This window comes from Maylandia zebra, linkage group LG7, assembly GCF_041146795.1.
Source record: "Maylandia zebra isolate NMK-2024a linkage group LG7, Mzebra_GT3a, whole genome shotgun sequence".
Taxonomy (NCBI): Eukaryota; Metazoa; Chordata; class Actinopteri; order Cichliformes; family Cichlidae; genus Maylandia; species Maylandia zebra.
This window is the reverse complement of record NC_135173.1, coordinates 67095535-67102923: the sequence shown is the minus strand read 5'-3', so window position 1 is coordinate 67102923 and position 7389 is coordinate 67095535. Positions and strand designations below refer to the sequence as shown.

The 7389-nt window shown below is 41.3% G+C and overlaps 1 long non-coding RNA gene across 1 annotated transcript; it reads right to left on the bottom strand.

The window, feature by feature from the left end:
- Positions 1-657: 657 nt before the first annotated feature.
- Positions 658-6054, bottom strand: LOC101472342 (uncharacterized). Its single transcript, XR_013099602.1, has 3 exons — positions 5787-6054; positions 5622-5677; positions 658-2529 (listed from the first exon to the last, which is right to left on the bottom strand). It is a non-coding gene; the product is annotated as an uncharacterized LOC101472342 (long non-coding RNA).
- Positions 6055-7389: the final 1335 nt, after the last annotated feature.

Here is a 7389-nt window from a genome sequence, read left to right as displayed (position 1 = left end):
TTCAGGCCCCTCTTCTATGGAACCAGCTTCCAGTTTGGATTCAGGAGACAGACACCATCTCTACTTTCAAGATTAGGCTTCAAACTTTCTTTTGCTAAAGCATATAGTTAGGGCTGGACCAGGTGACCCTGAATCCTCAGTTATGCTGCAATAGATGTAGACTGCTGGGGGATTCCCATGATGCATTGGTTGATAGTTCTTCACTCACTATGTGTTAATACACCTCCTTGAATCATACTTGTCATTAATCTCTGTCTCTCTTCCACAGCATGTCTTTATCCTGTCATCCTTCTATTCTTATCTTACCAGTTATAAAAGTAAGTGAGGGAGTTGGACCCATTCTAGCTGTAATAAGGCACTCTGGTATCCACACCCAACACCAATATAGAATCACTATTTAAACACAGAAACAGCAGGCCCTGATGTAAGATCAAACACTGCATTTCTTACTACACAGGTAACAACATTTCTGGCAAAGCAACCTGCTGGTGGTCAAATATCTTTGTAGAAGGCAACTACAGAAGTCCTATCAAATGTTAAAGATTTCTAAAACTATTATTGGACATTTTAGAAAATATAAGTGAATACCAAGTTATTTTTGCCCTAAAGGGACTAGAGATGTATGAGTAAACGTATAAAAATATAAATGACATCAGATGCAAGAAGGAAATTGTGTATTTATTTGCATGGTGAGTTAGTCTTGGCAGAAATGCGCTCCAAAAGTAAAATAACCTTTGTGCACAGATTGAACAGAGTTGACACTGAGTTAGTTCCTGTGTAAAGAAGCCTGTTGCAGAGTTGGTGCCATATTTAAGGTAGGCCATTCTGATCCATCCAGGGTTGAACGTGATTGAGGCTTAAGACCATCTACCTCAAAGGTTTGTTGCCGAGTCGGTGCCAAATTGAAGACAGGCCAGTCTGATCCACCAAGGGTTGAGCTTGATTGTTGCTTAAGATAACCTGATTCATGAGTCTGTTGCTGAATTGGTGCTAAGTTTAAAGCAGGCCATTCTGATCCACCAAGGGTTGAACGTGATTGAGGCTTAAGACCAGCTGCCTCGAAGGATTGTTGCCGAGGTGGTGCCGAATTGAAGACAGGCCATTCTGATCCACCAAGGGCTGGAATTGATTGTGGTTTAAGATAACCCGACTCATGAGTCTGTTGCTGTGTTGCTGCTGAGTTTAAGGCAGGCCATTCTGATCCAGCTATTGCTGAACTGGACTGTGGCTTAACACGACCTGGCTCAAAGGTTCGTTGCCGAGGTGGTGCCGAATTGAAGGCAGGCCATTCTGATCCAGCTATTGCTGAACTTGCTTGAGGCTTAAGATGACCTGCCTCAAAGGATTGTTGCCGGGGTGGTGCCAAGTTTAAGGCAGGCCATTCTGATCCACCAAGGGTTGCGCTTGATTGAGGCTCAAGACCATCTGCCTCAAAGGATTGTTGCCAGGGTGGTGCCGAATTGAAGACCAGCCATTCTGATCCAGCTATTGCTGAACTTGCTTGAGGCTTAAGATGACCTGCCTCAAAGGATTGTTGCCAGGGAGGTGCCAAGTTTAAGGCAGGCCATTCTGATCCACCAAGGGTTGAACTTGATTGAGGTCTAAGATAACCTGGTTCATGTGTCTGTTGCCCTGTTGCTGCAGAGTTAAAGAAAGGCCATTCTGATCCAGTTATTGGTGAACTTGACTGGGGTTTAACACGACTTGGCTCAAAAGTCTGTTGTGGTGTTGTTTCAAAGTTGAAGAAAGGCCTTTCTGTTTCATGCAGAGTGGAGCTTTGTGGTTTAACATGAACTGGCTCATAAGTCTGCTCCTGTGTTTGAAAATGTAGAAAAGGTCTTTCTGATCCAGTAAGAGTTGAACTTGATTGTGTTTCGATGGAATATGGTTTATAAGCCGGTTCCTGTGTTTCTGAGTAACTACTACCAGCAGAGTTTAAGAAAGGTTGCCTTGATTGTGGCATTTCCTGCTTTATGTTACCGTAATTGACAAACTCTGTGTTCTCTGGATTTTCTTGATTTACTGAACTGTCAACATAGCTGGTCATTGGGATATTGGGATATTGAGAGACAGATGAAGAGGGAACAGATAAGTCGATTTGAAAGCCTGGTTTAGAGACAGGAGCGGTATCATTTCCACCATCATGTCCTTCACTGGCCAAATCTCCCCCTTCATGTCTGACCGAAAGATCAAAATATGGAATGCTCAGACTAAATTCGTAGCTTTTGGGTTTGGGTGACAGATGTTTCTTCTGTGGTGGACGCTGGGGTAGAACAGTCTCTTTTGGCCATTTGGTGGCAACATTAGATCGTGGCTGCAAGGGGTTTGCAGGCTTGAGGTTTGAGGCTTTTTGGTACACTATGGGATGGTTTTGTTTACAGATATGGAAAGGGGCCATCATTAAACGTCCCTGCTTTTCCAATGTTTTGTCCTGGGCACTGATGTAGTAGAAAGGATGACAGTTCTCATAGTTGTAGGCTTCTTCCTCTCCTTCACTTTGCCACACTCTCGGTTGCACAAAACTTCTGGCTATGAAAGAAAACAGGTGAAGGTTAATGTAAATATTACATTGTAATTTGTAATTTCTGCAAGATTACATGGCAAGACCACTGACCAAGATGGCTGCAGCATGTCTCCTTGTTGAATGTCTGCTTTGAATTTGTTGGGTATTTTTCTGTTTTTACTATTTTAAATGGATTCTAGTGTTTTTCCAACAAGGTATTTTAAGGGTATTTTAAACTATTCTGTTAGTTCTTGGAAAGTGGCCCATTTTGGGAGCCTCTGCTACTACCAGAAACCGTCTGCACCACACCGGGGCCTGTGCTGCTGGCTGGACCTATCGACAGCACACTAAGCCATCTGCTAGCAAGCAGAAGCCAAGCAGATGCCAGAAGCCATCTGCTAGCAAGCCACCAGGACATGAGCTTCTGGCTGGAGCCTTACTTGCCATCCTAGGTCTTTGCAGCCTGATGATACATTTAATTCAGTATCAACAATAGTCGTGTGTTTTGGATAATTACTTTTTAAAATAACTTTGCTTATTGGCTGTGGGGGACTTTGGGACACTGAATTTTTCTAAGTCAAGCACATTTAACATGATCCCAGATCTATATCATCACTGCTGCTGTACATCCTGTACGATCTCCAATGTATTTGGAATAGCACACGGATTTTTCATTTGATCTACACAAAGATTTACCTCATCTTCAAAACCTTCTTGTTTTGTATGATTACAAAGTTAAGAAAAATTCTGCTTAGTTTCAACATTTCACAAGTCAAACTCAAAGTCTCAAAGCAGAGACTTCTGAGACTTCTGATTGTCTTAATACTGCTCTTATCTGGTGATGTTCAACCTAGACCAGGCCCTGAGCTGCAATGCAGTCAAACACCATCTGAATTTAAATCCTCACCTCGGCTGAAGATTATTCATCTTAATGTGTGCAGTTTGATACCCAGGATGGATATGATCACAATTTGGGATAAATTAAGTTTCTTCCTGTTAAAAGGGAGTTTTTCTTTCCTATATGAATAAAGTTGAATTGAATCAAATTCCCTCAGTATGAAAATCAACTTTTGTTATCCCTCTACTAAAAGTGGGTGACCCAGCAGTTTTTACTAATTATAGACCAATATCTAATCTGTCCTGTGCCACAGTTCTTGAAGCTCGTGTGTGCGAGCAGTTAGTTTCTACACACCAATGCCGTTTTATCTGATCAATCAGGCTTTAGAGGAAGAAAATAAATAAATCACAGTACCATCACAGCTGCAGTGAAAGTGGCAAATAATATTACTGTTGCACTTGATAAGAAACAACACTGTGCGTCCCTTTCTATTAATTTGTCAAACGTATTAGACACTGTTGATCATTGTATTTTAAAACTTAGACTCCTCCAGTCAGGACTCAGAGCAGTGGCATGGTTCTCAAACTGTCTCAGTGCATTAAATCTGATGGTCTGAATTTGTTACAGTGCACAACGGAGTGCCACAGCGCTCACCTTCAAACCACATGTAGAGAATCTCGTGAAAAATCTGAAGTTAAAACAGATTTTATTTTCAAAATAAGTTGTTTTTCTTACAATATAAAGAATCTGCTTTTAAATGCAACATTTTTGCCTGTGCTGGGTTATGGAGATATCCTATACATGAATGCTTCTGCTCAATGTCTTCGAATGGTTGATAGTGAAGCATACTTCACTGAGGTTCATCACTAACCGTAAATCTCAGACTCAACACCGAGTTATACTCTCGGGTAGGATGGCCTGCTTCGGCAAGTCGGAGGAACTCTCATTTATACAGTTTTATATAACAGACATTTAACACCCTTGGCTTGGAACAAACTGCAGAACGACTGGAAAAACACTGAATTATTTCATAAAGCACTTAAGTGCTAACTAAGAATCCCTGAGGCCAAGTCCATAACATGCAATTGCTTCAATTAGATTGTCATTTTAACTGAATTTTTGTATTTTCCTTTGATTTTTAAAATTTTTTTTCTATCTTAATTTTATTCTTTTCATTTAATTTTGCATTTGTGTTGTTGCCGTCTGTGTTTAACAGTAATTTCTGTAACTGTGACTTGTAACTTGCTGCTGCCCATCCATGGAAAAGGTTTTTAATCTCAATGGGATCTTCCTGGTTAAATAAAGGTTAGAAAGAAGTAGTAAAATTTAGACATTAAAAATCTATTTTCAACACGTCTCTAGAATCTCAACAATCTAATTTGAATTAATGGACTTCATAATTCATGATTAGCAGCACAGAAACAGTTCCCGACTGCACCCAAGTGTTGTTACGGTGTTTTGCAAATGACAACAAAGGAGCGTCGTGACGAATAAACCGGCCTGACAGTTGGCTTAAAGAAGGCTCGTCTAGTTCCCTGTGAAACAATTTAAGCAGCATAAGATGAAGCACAGGACAACTCATTTTATACCAACTGCATTTCATATAGTGTGGAGACAGCATCTAGATCCAGTACACAAGAACTCCATAGCGTGAGAATGCTGCAAACATACCCTGAACACTGTCCTGTTTTAAGACCACATACATTTGAAAAGTTAATAGCATATATTTCTTATTAGACTCAGATTGTAAAAATTACATTTCAGGACTGAAGAAGAGTGCCACCTCGAGACCCCTTTATAGACATTCCCCTGCATTTGCAAATTGTTATGGCTCTTTGTTGATTTGTGCAGGGTTGGAAAAAAAAAAAGAAACAGGACATAGGTCAGATTTCTTATGGAGATTTCTTACATCACTATACATATTAAAGCACACTTTAATAACCGCGGTTTGGTTGAGAGCTGCTAGAATATTCTAGAATTTTAGAGCCATCTTGTGCCTGTAAGTCTGCAGATGAAGCCAACGTGAATGAAGCAGTGCAGTTTCCCTAAAACACCACCCTGAATTGTCAGTGCTGTGTATCAGATCGTAGGCCTAGTGTTTGGTCTCACTTTAATTAGGGGAGCTGGTAAATTGTTGCTAACGAATCAAAGCTTAACAGGGTTTAATTTGCAGGACTCTTCAGTTATAGTAACACAGGTATTTTAACAAAGGCCCATTCTCTTGTTTACAAGAAGAGTTTTAGCCCCATTTCCAAACAGCAGGAGGTGAGTCAGGCTTACCTCTTGGAAAAGCTGAGGAGTAGTTCACCTCACTCAACAAACAGACCAGCAATAATCTGTTAAACAGTTACAAATACACAGTCAAGGTAGACCCAGACAAACATAGACTCAAGTAAATAAAATGGACCTAATAAAACCCATTTGGTTTCATATTTAATGTGTTACCTTGCAATTAGGAAGCCAGCAGCCATGACTGCTGCAGTCGCTGTGTCCTCACAGCTGCGAGCGCTGAGCTGGACTGTGCAGCACAGCTGCCCTGTCAGCCGTGGATCCAGAAAGCCCAACTTCCAGCTCCTCCAACCAAACACCCACGAGACTCAAAGTCGAGCATCCAAGCCACGCGGCTGTCTGTGTGTGTCTTTTCCATCTTCCTAATGAAAAGTTGGGCTGAAGCAAACTCTGCCTCACACAGGTGCAAACACTTGATTTGATTGGCCTGGCTGAGACGTTAGAATGATTGAATCTATGCCCCAGAGAGGATGTGGACAATAAGAACACATTTGATTTCAACTTCTGACCTGATTGTCTAAGTGCAGAGCTGTATTATAGTGGGGTTTTCTTTCTTTTATAATTTTATACACCTTGCACACATTTTTTTAAAGGCCTTGTATTGACATCAGGAGCCACAGTAAAAAACGATGATCCCATATTGAAGATAAATGTAGCCTCTGTGATGTCCCCCAACCCGTCTTGAACCCTTAAGTTCAGTATTTCTCACGACCAGCTCTTGGTGTTTGGAAACTGAACGTGATCAGTGAGGGTTGGATCTGGCTGATTCACTGCTCACTCACGTGGTTGAGAAACCTGAAGGGTTGGTTTCTCATAAACCTTTAAATAATGTGATTATCTTTATGACATTTACATATAAAAACTGCTAGTCATGCTTCACGCTGAAGTAAGAAAACACAAATAAAGGGAGTAAAAGTTTTTCAGTGTCAGGTAATTTCAAATGCAGCGTTTCTGTCAGCTCAACAAACATCAGCAAACACAGTGAGACTGTGACACAGCGTGCTGCAGCTGAAGGCCCAGCTGTTGTATTTCACAGGGAGACAAAAGAAAGAGAGCTAACTTCACTCACAGATGGAGAAAGATAAGAAAGACAGGACAGGAGAGGAAGAAGAGATGTTATCATTAACCTCTGCTCAGTGGGATTTGATCAACTGCAAATGTAAAGCCTCGTGGTTTTCAATGAGATACCGATCTGTACATGTGACATCGTGTTTCTTCATGCTGTGAAACGTGCGGAAAAACAAACTGTCAGTGTAGAGGATGGAATAGTACAACTCATAAAACACCTGCTGACATCTTGTTAAATTCGGTTGTGTAAATCCACAAAGAGCAGTAAACCTCAGAGCAGCAGTAGCCCAGATCAGCTGATCACAGCCTGTACACAAAGAACATCTTATTTTTCTTTCATTTTCCTTCTTTAACTCATTTTCTACTTGGCTCAAAAGTCTATTGCAGTGTGGTTTCACAGTTGAAGAAAGGCCTTCTGTTTCATGCAGAGTGGGACTTTGTGGTTTTACATGACCTGGCTCATGAGTCTGCTCCTGTGTTTCGGAGGCACTAGTTCAAGAAGGGTTGCCTTGATCCAATCATATCTGTACTGATGAAGAGGGAACAGATAAGTCGGTTTGACCTGGTTTGGGGACAGCAGGAGCATTTCTCCAGTGCCTTCAACACCATTCTTCCCTCGGTTCTGAAGGACAAGCTGGAGAACTCTGGAGTGGACCATCACCTCACTACCTGGATTTTGGACTACCTCACC